The 18818-nt window shown below is 47.6% G+C and overlaps 1 protein-coding gene across 2 annotated transcripts in view; it reads right to left on the bottom strand.

Annotated features, from left to right (window-relative positions):
* Hs3st4 (heparan sulfate-glucosamine 3-sulfotransferase 4) overlaps positions 1 to 18818 on the bottom strand; it is a 348545-nt gene that overhangs the window by 76187 nt on the left and 253540 nt on the right. The gene's annotated exons all lie outside the window — the stretch shown is intronic.

The raw sequence follows: 18818 nt of genomic DNA, 5'->3' as shown, positions 1-18818 counted from the left end.
CCTTCCTCCACTCACAGCGGTTGACTTGGTTTGTAGCTCCAAGGCTTTATGTTTAGCATAGAAGCAAGGAAACGCCACTGAAGAGCTTTAAATATGTACCACTGGGGACAGAAGCAATGGCAGGATGATCTGATGGGTGGGGCACTGGGGAAGGAGCCCTTCGGCTCTAGCGTGAGGGAGAGATTGCATTCAAGGAGATGAATGGCGAGATGTCAGGGTCTTAATGAAAGAACTACCAGGTCAGACAAGGGATACTGGCAGGAGAGGAAAGAGAAGCCGCCGAGAGACTCGAGTGACTTTTAAAATGAAAATCAACAGGTTGGTTATGAATTTGATCAGGGAGATGGAGGGAGAAAGAACTATCACAAGGGACGACTAGGTTTGTACTTCTTGCAAGTGTATGGAGAAGCGGACCTTGAGCAATACAGGTCTCTCCAAAAGAGGAAGAGCTTAGCACAAGGGATCCATGAAGAACGTGGCTAAAGTTTGGAACATTTCAAAGCATAAAAAAGGAGATGTTCAGAGAGCTACGCTGTTGGGGGTATAATTATGGGACACCAAGGATGTAAATGGCTGGAGATATCAATGTGCCAGTCCACTGACAGATGGGCACCAAAGCCAGAACTGTGCATAACATTGGTCAGAAAAGAACAAAGAGACCAAGCCAATAACTGCCACCACCTATGTCCTCTTTACCTCTCTCCCCACTTTACTGGTACAATGCTGGTTTTCTACCCTCTCAAAATGTCCCCAACTATTCCCACCTAACCCCAATTTCCCCATTGCTGATCTCTAAAGACGGTCCTTGGAGTTCATTCGCTATTTTTCGTAGTACAGATAGATCAAAGTTTTGCCCAGATATGGTCAAAAAGAAAATATAAGCAGATGTTGACGTTGATTCGGTTTGGATTTTATTGGTCCTCATAATGGAAAATGCAGGCACGGGGAATCTGCAGCCCCAGGCTCTATGTTAGCGAGATCCCCCCACCCCCTGCCACTTCATGGAGGCCCTCCAGTTTGGGGGATCACACATTAGGACCGAAATGGATGATTAAGATTATTTGGTGGACAAGGATCTAGGCCAGAGAGAAACCAGGAAGCCATCCATGTAGGAGGGGAACCAAGGTAACTTCAGGCATTCTCAAGACATCTGGTGAGGAGAGGGGAGAGCCGGGAGACCTTTTTGGCGTGGCCCCAGAAGAAGAGCAGACCCCGCCACCTACACCCGCATTCTCCCGCTCACACAGGCTGATGCAAAGCAGAAATCAGTCGCTGCATTGAATGACTCCAGGTGATGGCGCATGCAGGGAGCTGTGGTCAGGCACTAGGTGCTGAAGATTCAGACGTCCCTGTGCACACCACCCTTAAATAATGCCTGGGCCACTGGGCGTCTGCATTCGGCTTGCTCCTAATGTCACCAGGTGCATGGGGCCTGCCTCCATTCCGGTCCCTCTCTAGCTCTGCCTTTCCAAGAATCTGTGGAAGCCAGAACCAGAAAGCAGGCTGAGAAAGACGTTGGAGAACAGGCAATTAATTGGAGGTGAGAAGCTCTCACTCATGGAGACCAAGGTTGACTTTCTTGGGATCGTCCAAAGCCCGACATGGAATTTGGGCACCGACTAGGACTCTCGTGCAGGGTGCTATATGCACCGGGCTCTCTTACAGCCCTGTTTTCTGCTTTGTCCACCTGATCCCCATTACACACCTGCGTGCTGACCATCTTTGCCTAGAGATGAGGGAGCTGAGAGGCTTGGAGGGCCTGGATCTTGCGGCTGTGAATCAGGCCAGAGCTTCTATTGACAGCTTTCTAAACGGTCATTCTTCCCCTTTTGGTTTTTTAATCTGGGGCCAATTTGCTCCTCTCTGCTTGATCAAGATCTAACACTGTCCTCTCTCAAAATAAATGCAAGGATCCTCGAGCTTGTCTTGGCAGAGGGAGCTTTAGCATGCACAAGCCTTGCCGGGCCCCCCTCCCTGGCTGGAATACAAATGTCCTCTTGGGACAGGCTGAGTCACACCACGATGCCAATCTTATTCTGATAGAAATGAGTGAGATGATCGCCTCACCCCTGCCGGAAGTCGCGTTGTCTGAGGTTGTTCCCAGGGCTGGGTGGTCTGCAGCTGCCAAAGGATGGATACCTGCGTCATTCCGCCCGTTCCCCCAGCGTGGCCCATGCGCCTGCCTTTCTGCTTCCCCGGCCGGTCAGATCCCTCTTCTCAACTCCAGCAGCGTGCCTGGGAAGGCAGGTCCTGCTTAGAATGGGGCCCTTGGCATCTCAGTAACGTCCTCAGCCACCCCTTTAACCAGCATCTGCCATGTAGGTGCCGCTATCCACCCTTGGACATTGCATGATCCTGTTCTCTACTGCTCCTGCCCGTCATGCCTCGGCAAATGTTTATTTTGCCTTTCCTCTGCGTTAGGTAACAGCCAACCAGGCAAAAAAGCAGGAAACACTCTGCCCTTGAGGAACTCCTGCTCCTTAATGAAGGGAGTGTCTCTTTAAAAGGATACAAATTCTCCCCATTTTTAAAGAGGAAAAATAAAGCTTGGAGAATCTTCGTAACTTAGAATCTCACGTGACTCCTATTATGGTTGGGATCTAGAACGTTCCCCAAAGGCTCAGGCCAGGTGCAAATGAGAGGCTTTGGGGGAGCCATTGGATCATGAGGGCTCTGACCTCTCATCAGTGGATTAATCCATTTGATGGATTAATCACTTTAATGGATTATTGGGAGGTGGGATCCAGTAAAGGAAGAAGGTTCTGGAAGAGTTTATCTTGTCCCTGGCCCCTTCTTCTCTCTGTCCCCTCTGTTTCCCAGCTGCCATGAATTGATCAAATCTCCACCACACTCTTCTGCCACGATGTTCCGCCTCATCTCGGGCCCAGAGCAATGGAGTGAGCAGACTGTGGACTCAAACCTCCGAAATCTTGAGCCAGAATCAAGATTCCCTCCTCCAAGCTATTTATGTCAAACATTTTGGTCAGAGTGACACAATGCTAACTAATACAGTCATGCGGTAGAAAATGTAAAGGTAGGCATTGTTTTCCAGAATCAAAGAGGGAGGCTGAGGCAGGAGGATCGAGGGGTTGAGGCCAGCCTCAATAACTTAGTGAACCCCTTTCTCAAAACAAATAAATAAATAAATAAGTTCTGTGGGGCTGGGATTGTGGCTCAGTGGTAGAGCGCTCACCTAGCACGTGCGAGGCCCTGGGTTCGATCCTCAGCACCACGTAAAAATAAATAAATAGAATAAAGGTATTGTGTCCAACCACAATCGAAAAATCAATATAAAAAAAAAAAAGTACCGTGATGTAGTTTAGTGGTATATCATCCCCTGGATTCAATCCCTAGCACTAAATGGGATGAAAAACAAGAGGGGAAAGGAGAAGGAGAAGAAGAAGGTGGAAAGCTCGTATTCACTTTCTTCAGTCCTGCCACATGCAGCCCATAGTAGGTCTCACCCCCAGAATCCTTGCGATGGAAGGGGTGAGATTCAAGTGCTGAGGTCCGGACAGCCAGCAAGTTCGCAGGGAAAACGGCAAACTAGTTCTACTTGGCACCACAGATCTTTCGCTCAATCCACGTAACTGGGTCTGGACGGAGAAATAGCCCAAAATTCTAGCTTACACGTGAGACCACCTACTACGTGCTAGACAGGGCTCCAGCTCCTCTGTGTGCCTCGACTACTTTGCTCCTTATAACTAACCTAGGCCCTGTTGGTATTACTGACTTCTTTTTACAGATGAGGAGACTCAGGGTTTGGTGCTTAGCAGGAGCTGGGAGGGCAGAGCTCAGGTGCAGCCCTGGGCTGGTTGGTCCATGCATCCCCACGGGACCCACTGTGTGCAGATAGACAGAACCCACCTCCTGTCACCGGCAGAAGCCAGGACTTCCAATGGCCCCAGGGCCTTGCTGCTGAGCCTGCTGCTCACATCTCTGACAGAGCTTGCTTTCCTAAAGACCTACAGAGGTGGAGGCCAAGGGTTCTGGTTTTACAAGTGACTGGGGACAGGTGTTCTTGGGGGTAAGAAAAGAAGTATCCTGGATTCACAAAAACTGAACCAGAGATACCTCACATCTTTGGATACTGGGGCTGGTAGTCACCTCAAGAAAACAGCCCTTCTCTGGCCAGTTCCTTTGGTTGATGTCCTGCCCCAGGCAGGAGCAGCTCTGTCTTGCAGACCCCAGTGCACGGTGAAAATGTGGAGCGTTGTGCAAAATTATTAAAAATGTCAAAACTGCCACGGTGGGTCCGTAGACCCAGCATGGGGCCTGGGAGTGGCAGGACCCTGGGCAACTGTCCGGGCCACGTACCCATGATGCCACTCAAGCCCCCGGCCTTCCTGAGCTATGGCAGCGTCACATCCCTGAGCTCATTCCTTCTTTGTGATAATTCTGGGAACTGAGTACAATTGTGACCACATTCCAGCTGTGAGATCTGAACTAGCTGGTGTTCTTAGAATCAGTGAGTCACCGTATCAGATGAGAATCGTCACCCACGACAATGCACAGTGGACCGCGGGTCCCAGAACCCAGCCTAAGACCGTGCCTTTAATGCCTGCCCCACAGTTGACCCAAACACCCCTCCATGCTAGCTAATAAAGAGCTATGGCACTTCACCTGCCAATCACAGGGCACGTTGAGCTACAGCCTCGCCGCCCTGCCAGGGCCGTAACTCTTACTCAAATAGACAAAGCGATTGGAGTTTCTGGGGTGGTTGGTTTTATGGTCTGTAGATGTGAAAAATCCCACACTAGGTACCTTCGAGAGAAGGGCACCAGTGTTCCAGGAAGCATTTGAGATGCTGGGTGGTGGCCCATAAGAAGAATCCAATGGTAAAGGGGAGTGAGAGGCTCAGGAAAAACTGGCAGCCAGCCAAATGGGCCTACAACCGGGACCTGCCTTGACATCAGGGAATGTTCTAGAACCTTCCTCTTGGAAAAAAAATATTGATCTTTCTGTTCAAGAGGAACACCTCTTATCTTATACAGAGGTGGCCTAAGAGTGTCATCTTTATTCTCTGCTACGCTATAAAAGATCAGCATATACCGTCCTCGTCTGGAGGGGCTAGGGTGGATGACATAACATGGTAAATCTGGAACTTTCCCTATTCGTTGTACGTTAATGGAAGGGGAGAGATTTCCTACACGAAGGCTCCCGGCAGTACTGCCACCCTAAGCAGGTCATTTGGTTCACTTACCAAATACCGGAGTGCTGTACCTGAGTCGTGACCTGTACTACGTCTGCTTTGTCAACTTGGCCATGGCTGAAATGACACAAAGCTTCACTAACGACCCAAGGGACGTGTTTTGCACATCCTGAAGCACTCTAGGGGACTTGTTTTGAAACTCAACACAAAGAAAATCATTCCCAGGAGCTCTTCCTACCTGTGACTCAAGTCACAGTTCTGAAAGGGAAGGTGGATCACCCATCGGGCCTCACTACTGTCCATCTCAAGATCCCTGATGCAGAGCAGGGATCTCACTAATGGCCACCACCCAGATACCACACACTGAGCCAAGTGCTTTATAGGACCTCATGGGGACAGCTGAAGACACGGAGACTCAGGACAGACAGATCATGCTGTTCCACCATGCCACTATCAACTAGAAAGTGACAGGTAACAACTCGTAAGGACTGTTCCTTTATACAACTCAAGAGTTTCAAGGCAGCTGGTTTTTTTTTTAATTTTAATTCTGTTTTTCTATCCATTTTAATACCCTTCATCTTATCAGGCAAGATGCATGGATATTTGGGAGAGAAAAGTGTGTGTGTGAGAGTGTGTGTGTGTGTGTGTGTGTGTGGTTTCACTATGCACATGACCCCTGGCGATGAAGTAACACGGATGATACTTCAGCATGACATAATCAGCAGCCATTACCCGTGACATTCATTATGATGTTTTTAAAAACATGAGGACCTGGTGGAGAAGGAACTTGAGAGATTAAAAAAAAAAAAAAAGAAAAAAAAAATCTAATGGAATCTAGACTGGACTGATTACAACTATTTAAAACGTTTCATAAAATAAAAAGTAATGCACGCCTATCACCCAGAGGCTTGGGAGGCTGAGGCAGGAGGATCTCGAGTTCAAAGCCAGCCTCAGCAAAAGTGAAGCTCTAAGCAGCTCAGTGAGACCCTGTCTCTAAATAAAATACAAAATAGGGCTGGAGGTGGGGCTCGGGGATGAGTGCCCCTGGGTTCAATCCCTGGTACCTGCTCCCCCCAAAATAAATTAAGTAAAATAGGAAGTAGTAAGCGAAAGTGAACCTCCTTATTGACTCAGATCAGGATCAACACACAGAAGTCCGTGGACTGGATCCGACCTGTGCTGTCTAATGGGATCAGCCCAGGTGGCTTCCCTTCTTCATGTCCGTGGTCTGTGAGTGTCTTCATGCTACAGCAGAATAGCAGGTGTCCTCTAGGTGAGCAAATCCTAAAATATTTTAGGGAAGAGTGTGCTGATCCCCTGATTTAGACGGTGGGATGATAAGGGTGTCTCCTCCCATACCTAGGATCAGATCTCTAGTAATAGTAGATACAGAGCAAGTCAATGGAAATCAGCTAAGGCCACCGTTTCAGATTTAGATTTCTTGATCCACCCATGAACGGGGTGTTCTCAGTTCCACTGGATGTCTAGCCTGGATGTGGTCAGAGGTCGTCTTCATCAGGGAGGTGGCCTGTCTGATGTGTGAGCCTGGGACGCTGCTGAGCATCCCCGCGGCCCCGCGGCCCTGTGGTCCTCTGTGTCAGCCGCAGAAACTCACAGATGAAGCATTTTTCAGTGACTCTCACGTCACATAGGACAGGCATTGTGAATGCAAAGACCACAGTGGCTGGACAGGAAATGGAAGTGAGTAGAGTGGGCTCTGTGGAAGACAATAGAGAGAGGTGGGGACAGAGGTGACCAGAGAGAACAGAGTGCCCATCCCATTCATCCCATGATGGATGGGGACAATGAGCTCTTCCAGCAGATACTGCTGAACAGGAATGCAGATAGGTGTGCACAGACCTTGACCTTTTCTGAAGTAGCTGAAAACACTGTATATAACATTAGATATACACACCTACATGTGTGGGCACACTCGTGTATATAAGTATGTATGTGACGTGTAGCATATGTATGCGTCTGTATGTGTGTGGACGTATGTATGTGTGTCCCCCATGTACAAATGTGGGCAACCATGTCAACTGCATCCATTTTTTTAAAATCACCACATAGAATCTGACAGACGCATTTGGCCCATGGTCGAGCAGCCGTCCAACTCTGCTGAAAATAAATTCACAATGTGAGGGTTTGCAATGATCCCTGGGGAAGAACATCCCGCGGACATAGACAAATCCCTTGTACGAGGCAAACTTGGAAGTTGTAAAGCTCTAAAACTCAAATAAGGAGTGGTGTAGTATAATAGGTACTGCTGCAGACCCCTTGTGTGGATCGACACATCTCTTCCTGTAAGAGGCAAGGGCCACTCGACCATACTGCCCAAAGATGTGGAAGCTGAAGTGTGGGTAGTTATGCCAGTCCCCAAAGTTGACAAAACTGTTAAGTGCAGAGAGCAAGTTTGAACTTTGGTGGCGTGGGTCCCAAACCCTGTTCATTTATCACACTCCAATGTGCACACAGCTCGCCAGACTGAATGCAGATTCTGGCTTAGAAGGGATAGGGCTGGGGATTCACTGCTAACAAGCTGCCAGCTATTGCTGATGCTGCCGGTCCATGGACCACACTTTGAGTAGCAGAGCTCATCCATTACATCAGGGGCTTTTTAAAAGTGTGATTCCCAGGGCAGTAGCACCAGCATCCAGCACCTGTCTGCTCCTTAGAAACTCAACTCCAGCCATCTCTGTGTACCAAGCCCTCCAGAGGATGCCATGCAAGCTCAGGTTCTGAGATGTGCAAAGCCTCAGCCCTTTCTAAGCATCTCAGAGCAAACTTTCTCTGTGTGTTAGGACATGGGTTCTTTCTTGGGTAGGGGTGGCACAGTAGTGTGCCAACGGCTCTTAGTGTATCTGTTATCCCTGGCACCCCATAAAGGACAGCACTTTCAAGAGACCCTGTGCACAATTCACCTTCCAAGATCAAGCGCACGAACGTCACCCATCCTGGCTTGACGCAGGTCTTCCCTTGGAATCTGCCACATGTCCTCTGGGCTTGATGCTCCTCCTTGGGAGCTCCGGGTGCCCTGGGCTCCAGACAGGCTCAGCCTTTGGAAGTCAGAACGATGGAAGCTGGCTGCACTCGGCAGGAGGTGTTTAGGGGGAGCAGGGAAACCACATGGCGGGTATCTAGAGCACCAGACGTGTTTTGACAGCTTTCAAGATGGACATTAAATCACTTGCCGGAGAGAAAGTGAAGTGGGTGTCATCGGGCTGGGGCGGGGAGAGGCAGCTGGCAAGTGGCAGTGTCAGTGACTGTGGACGGGAGTCAGAATGAGCATCATAAATCTTGATTACTCTCTGTCTCGGCTGATTTGAACCAAACGCCTTCGACAGGGATAGAGTTCGCCTCGCACTGAAAACGGCAAAAAAACTGATTAAATGCACAAACTGTTATAAATAGCCCTCGATCCAAGTTAATGTCCAGACCGTCACCACGGAGGGAAGGAGGGTGCCTTTTTGCAGATCAGGGGTCTGTTTGGATGAGATGTGGCATTGCGGACCCCCGGAAGCCAAAGGGACCCATGCCCTGCTTGCGGGTGTCCACGGAAACCCGTGGATATCTGTCACTCGGCTGCTGGAAGGCTGGTGGCTTTTATAATGAAGGCAATTAGAACAGCCAGCCCTCCCAACGCTGATTGCTCTCCTGTTAAAATTAGGTACCCTATAGAAAAATGGAAATGCAGGGTCATTACCATAAAGCAAACCATTCAATTATGAATGGGAAAAAAAGGCACTCGGATTAATAAGAATATTGTATGCTTAAGAACATTAAAATACCAGCGTATTACCATTTTGCATACAAAATGAATGAACTCGGAGATCATAATGACTGGGATATAAAATCACTAAATGATGGTGCCCTTTCTCTTATGCCAATGCTGCTGTTTAGGGTTTGGGGATAGAAAGATGTTCTGGACCCTGCAGGATCCCTGGACACTCACTGTTTGGAAGTAGGGATTGAGGGGCTAGAGGAGGCGTACAGATGCCAAGCGCGATGGTGTACGCCTGTCCTCCCAGCGGCTTGGGAGGTTGAGGCAGGAGGATCATGAGTTCAAAGCCAGCCTCAGCAAAAAGCAAGGCGCTAAGCAACTCAGTGAGACCCTGTCTCTAAATAAAATATAAAATAGAGATGGGGATGGGGCTCAGTGGTCGAGTGCCCCTGAGTTCCATCCCGGGTACCCACCCTGCCAAAAAACAAGATGAGGGGTACAGAGGAGAAAAAGTGGCCACTGAGTCACCTTGCAGTTTGGGGGTGTGGTGGTTTCCGCCCTGTGATAAGAGGTTTGAGGAATCCTCAGCATCAAGGGAGGAAATGAGGGGTCACAGGGGGCGGAGCAGGGATTGCAAAGTCACAGGACTTTGGAGGCAGACGGGCAGCTCAGAAGAAGAGAAGTGGGCCAGAGGAAAGGTGTTTGAGAAAGGTGCGACGGACGCCGGCTACTCGGGGGCAGACAGGGGCTGGCTGGTTTGTTTTGCTGATGTTTTTGTAACAGAAACCACCCAGGGGGCCCTGGGTTGCCAGATCTTCTGATTTTTAAGACAAAGCAGGAAATTGGATATGTGTGTGAGGCTCCCCCAATTTTTGAAACACAGTTTGGTCCCATTGCAATGTTAAGGAGGGCTGGACGCGCCACCAGGGTTACTACCTGTGATCCTTTGTACAGCGTCTATACTCAAAGGTCCGGCAGTCAGGGTCTCGGGTCCTTTCCTGACTTTGTCAATGTCCGACTGTATTATTCTAGAAAAATCCCATAGCCTCTCTGAGACTCGGTTTCCCCTGGGGCAAAGTCAAGTGGTCTAGGCTGTAAGTACTTAGAGGGCCACCCCAGAGTCCCTGTGGCTCAACCTGGCATCCCCAGAGTGGAGCAGTGTGCACGTCGTGTGGTCAGTGCTGGGGAAATGTTTGTTGAATGACTGAATGAGGGGGAAGGAGTATGAGAGTCCTCTGGATTCTCACAACCACCTTCTTGCACTCTTGCTATGCATCTGACCAGCTCCATGCCCTCTTCATCCCTTTCTGGTAACCAAGACGTAAACCCTGCTTCCTGACCCTGCCACTCACTCCATTTACTTTTTGCTTCATTCACTTATTCATTTAGCCTTTATTTTCTGTTACTCTAATATAGTCTGGTGGGGATTTTTGGTTTGTTTTTTTTGGTACTGGGGTGCTTAACCACTGAGCAATATCCCCAGTCCTTATCTATCTATCTATCTATCTATCTATTTATTTATTTATTTATATTTAGAGACAGGGTCTCCCTAAGATGCTTAGGGCCTTGCTAAGTTGCTGAGGCTGGCTTTGAACTCACAATCCTCCTGCCTTAGCCTCTTGAGTCACGGGGAGTTCAGGTATGCACGAATATAGACTCTGATATATAGTCTTACATTGCAGGGTAGGTCCAGTACTGGGAAATGGGCACAAGTAGACCAAATGGCATGAGCCCTTCTCCCAAGACACATTCAAACTAGAGAGGCCACATAACAAGTGAGTGGGATGTGGTAACAGGCTTTGCAATGCAGATGTGTGCCCAGGGCCAGCGTGGCTCCTCTGTCTGACCAGGTGTCCAGCCCACCTGCGATCCTACCTGAGAAATGAGGTGCTGTAATCCTGTTGCTATGACCTGAAATCTCAAAATTCACATCAGAATTTCCTTCCTGCCCTGTAAAGAGGGTCCTTATCAGAACGCTGCCTGCCCCCAGTCTCCCACTAGGACCCCTTGCGGGGTCTGCCTTGCCTTCCAAATTGCTTTCTTCAGAAGTTCTTGCTTCTTCCACTTCTTGTTGACTGAATATCCCAATCTTAAACCATCGCCATGTTCATCAGGGGACTGGGAAGCCAGTCCCTCGAGGCCTCTTCCTAACTTGAAGGTCCCATGATTCTGATTCTAAGTGAACCTATAAAGGTGTTCATGACTTGATATTGGAGAAGGGTCTTCCTCGCGCAGGAGGATTTTCATTTCTTGGGAACTCAACAAAAAGAGCTGCCTCGGTATCAGCACTGCTCATACGGTCTCTGGGCTGGGGCTGCAGCTAAGCAGAACCCTGGGCAGAGAATGTGGAAGACCCGGAGTTTGATCCCCAGTACTGCAAAAAAATAAAATAAGATACAATAAAACACCGATCTTTTCAATTTTGCCAGATCTATAGACCTCCCATTCTACCACTCTGCAAACAATTTCTGGAATCTCTCTGTTTGCTTTCAATTCTAACTGCAAACTGTCCAGTTTTCCCCCTGGTCCTGACTTCTACATACACAATATCAACGGACACACACTACGAATTGCTGGGAGCCATTAGCCAAGTAGGTATGACAATTTCCTTGCCAGCGTACCCCATGTTGCAGTGACATTGAATGTAGGTGACCTTGCTCAAGGACCAGGGCGGATTAGGGTGTTCCAGGTTTAGGATAATCGGGTTTAGGGCGTTCCAGGTTTAAGATTATTCCTGCTGGGAATAGGGCGTATCCTGCTGCCTGAGTTCCCCTTGAGTTCTCAGTGGAGGTGGATTTGGGCAGAGAACGTGGATTTCCCCAGAACGTGATTGTAGACGGCTGGTGTGAGTTCGGGAATAAAGAGTTGCTGTTTGAATCTACAAGCTGTGTGGTGGCTCGTGATTGTGTGCCCAGCCAGACTGCGGCAACGAATGTCCTACTTTCCAATTTCCCCCCTTAGAGCTGCAAGTTAGTCCGGCACATGGTCTGTCTCCCAAGTTGTCAACAAAGACAGTTCTACCCAGCACTGGCCACCATCAACCAGGCGTTATCATGGTAGGAGGCTCTAATAGCAGTTTTTCTTGATCCTCATCTCCTACCTGCTAAGAAATTACTTTAGGTTTTTATTATGGAATCACCCCACTCCTGGAACTAGTTTCTGTGCTACGAAGAAGACTGTGTTACTCAGTGATAAAATATTGATCCTGGAGTGTCAGGGATTTATTATGACATAAGTCATGATATTTGTAATTAATACATGCACACGATGTTTATTTCCTGCTCAACCATATGTCCAGAAGTTTCTGGTCTATATATTCCCCCAGGGCATCTCTATGGCAAGCGACACAGGTATCTCAACACCTGGTTTGGGTCGTCTGGGCCTTAATAGGAGGTAGCCAGGAGGTCATCTGGGCTATTGCCTGCTTGCAGTTTTTAGTGAGGAACAATGTCAAGACTCTAACTCAAAGGAAAATAGGAAATACAATCCCCAAGGGTGTCCAGAGAGGGAGGAAAGAAAGAGAACCAGAGAGGAGGGAGTCCTAGGTGTGTCTTCCACCTCGACTTCACGTCTTCTTTAAATGGAATGAATGGTCCATGGAAAATTCTAATTCCAGTTAGAATAGACGTCCCTCGAGATCAATTACTTGTCTAAGAAGACTTGCTGTTATCATCCACAAAGAGATAATTGGTACCACCAGCAAGAAACAGACAGGTCATATCAGAAAAAAAAAATTAAGACATTTTTGAAATGTATGTAGGTGTTATTGGTGAAAGATTCAAGACTGAGACCCATTCTCCGGTTATAAAAGAGGGGACTGTAGGGTAGTGACAGACAGGTGCTAAAGATTGATTAGCCAAATGGAGACACTTCCCCCATCAGACCAATGGAGAAATTGAATGTGAACAACTTCTTCGTCTTGTGATTCATGGGAGAAGGAAAACTTGGTAGATCACACATTCTGTTCCACCCCGACGGTACCAGTCTGGGCTCATTTACGGCTTTAACTTAACACAGGGGTTTTCAACCTCATCACCGCTCATATTGGGGGGTGCACATCTTTGCTATGGAGGTATGAGTTTGTCCTGTGTGTTCCAGAACAATCCGCACCGTCTCTCAGAGCACATCCCTCTTGTTGTGACAACCAAAAATGTCTCTGTGCTTCACTAAATGTCCTGGCCCAGGGGGGCTACCATCACCCCTCATTGAAAAGTACTAGTTTAACCTGATTCCGCAAAATTGGAGGGACGGGCTGTGGAGTAAGCTATTCACCCTCAAAGGAAGAGAGGTGTGAGCTGGGCGCAGTGGCGCATGCCTGTAATCCCACTGACCCTCACGTGGCTGCCGGAGGATTGCAAGTTCAAGGCTGGCCTCAGCAATGTAGCAAGATCCTAAAAAAATAAAAAATAAAATAAAAAGAACTGGGGATATAGCTCAGTGGTAGAGTGCCTCTAGGCTTGATCCCTAAATCCCAGGAGAAAAAGAAGAGAGCTATGTCCAAGGCCCTGGATCTTGGCCAGCAACCTCCAGAGCCCTGGAACTTGTTGAGTGATAGAAACATCTTTGTTATTCACGGTGGGGCCTCAGACCCCACCCCCATGACTTATGCGCATCACATGATTCAAGGCAAGAGCTGGCCACGTCACAAACACCAACCATGTGATTCGAGGGCTGGGTTTTTATTTCATTGATTTTTATTTTAATTAGAGGACTGAACTTGTACATAGTATTTGGGTTCATTTTGTTCCACCCCGAGTGATGGAGCCCCCAGTAAACCCCCCTAAAACCTCTGGACATGGGGGCTGAAGGAGCCACTTGCATGGCGCAACTACACACATATTGCCACGAGTCGATGTGGGATCACGTCGCATCCCTGGGAATCACAGAGGCTTCGCACCCCCTTAGATTCCACACCGTGCATCTCTCTCCCTTTGGCTGGTCCAATGGGGTTTTTTTTTTTCACAATAGAAAAACGTGATTGGGAAGCCTAGTGCTCTCCTGAGTTCTGTGAGTCATTTAGCAAATGATGGCACATGAAGTTGGTGCGGAGGATCCCTGGATTTATAGACACAGAGGTTGGGCCAGAAGACCCTTGAACTTGCCTGGGCAGACTTGGGCATCTAGATGTCTGTACCTTTAACCTCGATTTTACTCTCTCCAGCTGCAGATTTACGGGCTCATCTGTTTTCTTTTTAACCATCAATTTCATTAATTCTTTTTTTCAATAGTCCACTATAGCTCCAGAGGGGGAAAGGGCTGCATTCTCTCAGCTGTAGTTGAAGTCACAAAAATCTGGAGGAAATGGCTCTGGCCCTCTCTATCGCGAGTTCGAATCCAGTTCTACTTCCTTTGTTTAAATATGGTGGCCAAATCCCAGCACTTTTTTGAGATCTACTTGCCCCACATATAAAATGGAGACCACAGAACTTTCACTCACTCATTCGATTATTACTCGTGGAGCGTCGACACTGAACACAGCACAACGCTAAGCACTACTCAACGGTGAACAAGATAAGTTCGAGGTCACATTGCAGCAGGAGGGACAGGCTACCAACAAACCACTATTTCATATAATCTTGGGTAAAGGTAGGTGCCACGAAGAAAAATAAAGCAGGGTTGGGGAAGAGAAAAAAACAGGAGGTGTGGATGTTCCTTCCTATAGAACAGCGTAGAGCACTTCTTTGAGGAGGAGACATATATGCAAAGGCCCTGAGGTACAAACATGTGTGGTATGTTTGAAGTATAGGAAGACACAGGCATCAATGATTCAATGAAATAAAGCTGGTGGAAGCGATGGGCATAGTATCAGGCACTTATAGGAAACTTTAAGCATCTATGAGGTGAATCAGCGTAAGTGCATATTATATATAATTGGAAAACACCTCCAGAAATAATAATGGTGAAATTCTGAGTGCTTAGCATGTATTTTATTCTAATTGCCTTATTGGACCCTCACAACAGTCTCCTAAGGTAGATAATGTTGTGTCATCACCATTTTTAGCAATGAGGATATTTAAGCAAGAACACTGACTACAGTGCTCCCATTCACATAGTTGTTTAGTAGAACACCGGGAACTGGGCATCGTGAGCACCTTGCTACTAACCACTCAGCAACACTGCCCATTTTAACAACAGTGGTGACAATCCACAAACTCCACTGCCTTTTCTGACCTCTCAGCACACATGGGAATGTTTTGGACTGTAAATTTCTTATTTAACAAATTTATTTATTTAACCAGCGTTTATCACACACCTACCAAAGTCCCTGGCCCTTGAGCAGGCACTGGGAAAATAATGCACGTGGCTCCACTTCTGTGTACATTCTAGAATGTGGGCGGAGACCAGTACAACATTCTAAGGCATCACATTGAGTCTCAGCGCACCATTTCACCGTCTCACGTGTCTTTGGCTTGTCTTCCAACAGGAAGATGTCAGCAGAGGCTGGGATCTTTGGAACTCACGGCTAATGTACCTGGACATTCATAAACATGGGGAAAATATGCGTGGCCTCGGAAAACAAATAAAAAAATTCCATAGCAGCAGAATTTCGCATTTCAAGAAACCTCCGATTGCTCTTGGGAGAGAATCCACAAGCAAGGCTCCCTCAGTTTCCTGGATCTTAATAATTTTTCTTCATTGCTGTGCCCTCTTGGAGAATATTTGTCGGGTGGGGTGACAAACACACCTTCCCTTCCTTTTTGGTATCTTTGCCTGTCATCTCCTCTTCCCCTGGACGCCAATCTCAGATGCTTTGACAGGAGGCTGTAGGCGCCTTTCCCCATAGACCCTAGCCAAGCATCCCTGGCGCCTGGTTTCACAGTCAAATAGGATCCTCCGCAGATCACACCTGCTGGCTTATCTACAGAGACACGAGGCCCCGTTGCCGTGGTTGATTAATTCTTGAGATTGATTTGGAATTTGTACATATTGCCTTCACAATCATTAAAGAGGCATTAATTGATTATTCAGGTGTAGAATGCATTCTGTTCCCCAATTTTATAGCCCTCTCCATCTTCCCTACTAACTGTGAGGGCTGCTTGGCGCTGGCCTGGATTTCATTAATCTCCGTTCAGGCAACACACGGGAAGTCCAGAAAGTGGGTGCTGCATAGCCTGGTTCCTGCGCCCCAGATCTCCATCTCAGACAGCCCTCAGAGCATACAGCATTGCTAATAGATGAGTAAAACACAGATTTCTCTTCGGTGTCTCTAGTTCAATTCCATTTTCTACACACACACACACACACACACACACACACACATGTTCAATTGTGAGATTGTCACTCATCAATGAAGTCCATGTCTGCGGTTATGATTCTTGTCCCAGTTCATGTATTTTATTTATTTATTAATTGGGTGGGGGTGTGTGCCGGGGATTGAACTCAGGGGCACTCGACCACTGAGCCCCCTCCCCAGCCCTATTTGGTATTTTATTTAGAGACAGGGTCTCCCTGAGTTGCTTAGGGCCTCGCTTTTGCTGAGGCTGGCTTTGAACTCGCGATCCTCCTGCCTCAGCCTCCTGAACCCCTGGGATGACGGGTGTGCACCACCGTGGACAGGCGCCCCAGCTCGTGTGTTGTAAACAGCTCAAACTGAATGGTTTTAAGTAACACTTGGGCTCCTGACTCTTCTACCCATCTTTATTCTCTGGTTCCATTGGTTTATCTTCTCTGCCTGGCCCTAAGAGGAATTTGGGTTTGTAACCCTTGTCTCTAATCACACTGAAGTATTTCCAACTTCCTGACCATGCCCCGTGGTACCCAGCATTATGCAACGGCATAGGCTGTTCTCTATGCCCAACTTATTTTCCTTCCCTGGTTAGTAATTGTGGCTGTGCAGGTACCTTTGCATGGGGCACTGTGCTAAGCACTCTCGGATATTGAAAAACTACCCTTATGAGAGAAGAGACTGTCACCCCCATTTTATAGAAGAGAAAACTGAGGTTTAGATAAATTATTATAACTGCCTAATAGCTCAGTCCACTAGCTCTAGAACATACCTTCTTCCCCCAAAAATTATCTCAGTAATTTTGCCTTATTGTTCAACAAACATTTCAGATATGTCTCCTTTGTGAAGCCTTCTTTGAGTTCCCACAGGGAGGATTAGGTATTTTCTCTTGACGATTCTCTAAGCATCTGACCCAACATGCTTAGTTGGAGAAGTTATCAGACCACTCAATTTATTTGATGGTATGTAAATATCCCATGGACCAGTATGTCTCTGCCTTGCTAATGACACCCAAAGATATCTCCACAGATTCCCGGGATTCCTAGAGCCTCAATTAAAAGCCCTAGGCTAACAAACAGAAATATATGTAAAATCATATTTTTCACACTGTCTTGCACCTGGACTTCAGAAATACGGAAAACACCTGTCCCTCCCAGTCTGTCGACCTCTTGAAGGCAAAGGCAATGTTCTACTCAAAATCGGATCCTCATGGCTTAGCCTCAGGACAGCTCCAGATTCCAAAAATGTTAGTTGAAGGAATGAATGATAAACCGAACCCCTAAGAACAAAGGAGCCCGTGTGGCTAGAATCAATTAGGCTAAAACTAAAGTGCTAACTCTGCAGGGCTGATTCCCCAATCTCAGTGCCCACCATCCATACAGATCTTAGTTGACATCATTTTAAGTTATATTTGCAGTTCAACACAGGAGAATTGCCCTTCCTGACCCTATGGAGGTTAGGCAAGAGCATGTGACTTTAGCCAATATGATGTGAGTAGAAGTGCGATATATCACTTCCAGGGGGAAGGCTGTAAGAGCTGATGCACATTTTGCCATTTTCTTTTGTTCATGCAACAGTCCAAGTGTCAGAGCCTACATCCATCTACCTAAGTAAGGATTGTCATGGACACAGGCTCCAGCCTACTGCCTGCACAGAAAGTAAGAACAGGAAGGAAGCACCCCTTCACTGTATCCAGCCACTGGTATTTGGAGACTGTTACTGCAGCAAAACCTAGCCTATCCTGACTCATTCATGTACTCATTTCACAAATATTTATTGAACATTCCGTGTTCCAGAAGTTACGCTAGAACCTAAGAATACAATGATGAAAAAAAAAAATCAGATTTGATTCTTGACCTCCTAGAAGTCATAGTCTCCTGGGGTGGCCAAATATTTATCGATAAAAGACACACATTTGAATTTACAACAGTGACAAACGACTGGGCATGAGGAGCCTGAGACCCTGAGAAAAGATAATGGGATCAGGGGATCAGAAATCAGAAGACACTTCTCTGGGGCATTCCTGCCTGAGTAGAAGGAAGAGAATGATGAACTAGGGGAAGGGTTTGGGGGAGAGGAAAGAGCATGTCAGAGAAAGAGAGAAGAGCAAAGAGTTCTTGACGAGACTCTGGGTTTAAACAACCAAACGAAGGCCTAGGCAACTCCAGCAAGACTAGCTCACGCCTTTCCCTTTTTGTCTGGGCCGGAAGCCCTGGCCTGCCGTGCCTGGGTGCTGCCTACCAGGATGGTCCTTGCAAAATTACACAGGACCCCGAAGGCAACTCGAACCTCGCAGTTGCTTAAGGAACGCCCATCCTGCCTGAATGGGCGGCTGCAGGCATGTGCTAAATCCCTGCTGATTTTTTTCTTTTTCCCAACAGTAGCCATATATGTAAATGTCATTAGCCCCCAAGGTTAATGTCCTGGGTGGGGAAAGAAAGTGACGCACTTCCCTTGATACTGCCTCACCAACCCCATTTCCACCCATCGCTCATGAAGACAAAGCAGAAGGTCTCTGAATGACAGTGTCATCTCGTGGACAGAGGCTTCTGCCTTTGTTACCCCCAAGGACGAATGAGGAAGGGAGAAAGATGGTCTCCTCTTGTGAGTTTGCACACCTGGGAGCAGGTACCTGGGCAGAAGCCAGGGATGAGGGTGAATTGGGGCTGGGAGGGGGCAGGGAACTGGTCAGGGTACCAGTATTTCTCGAGTCCCAGGGC

The sequence above is a fragment of the Marmota marmota genome, unplaced genomic scaffold (assembly GCF_001458135.2).
Source record: "Marmota marmota marmota unplaced genomic scaffold, marMar, whole genome shotgun sequence".
Taxonomy (NCBI): domain Eukaryota; kingdom Metazoa; phylum Chordata; class Mammalia; order Rodentia; family Sciuridae; genus Marmota; species Marmota marmota.
Note: the sequence above shows the minus strand (reverse complement) of the source record. Positions and strands in the feature narration are given on the sequence as shown.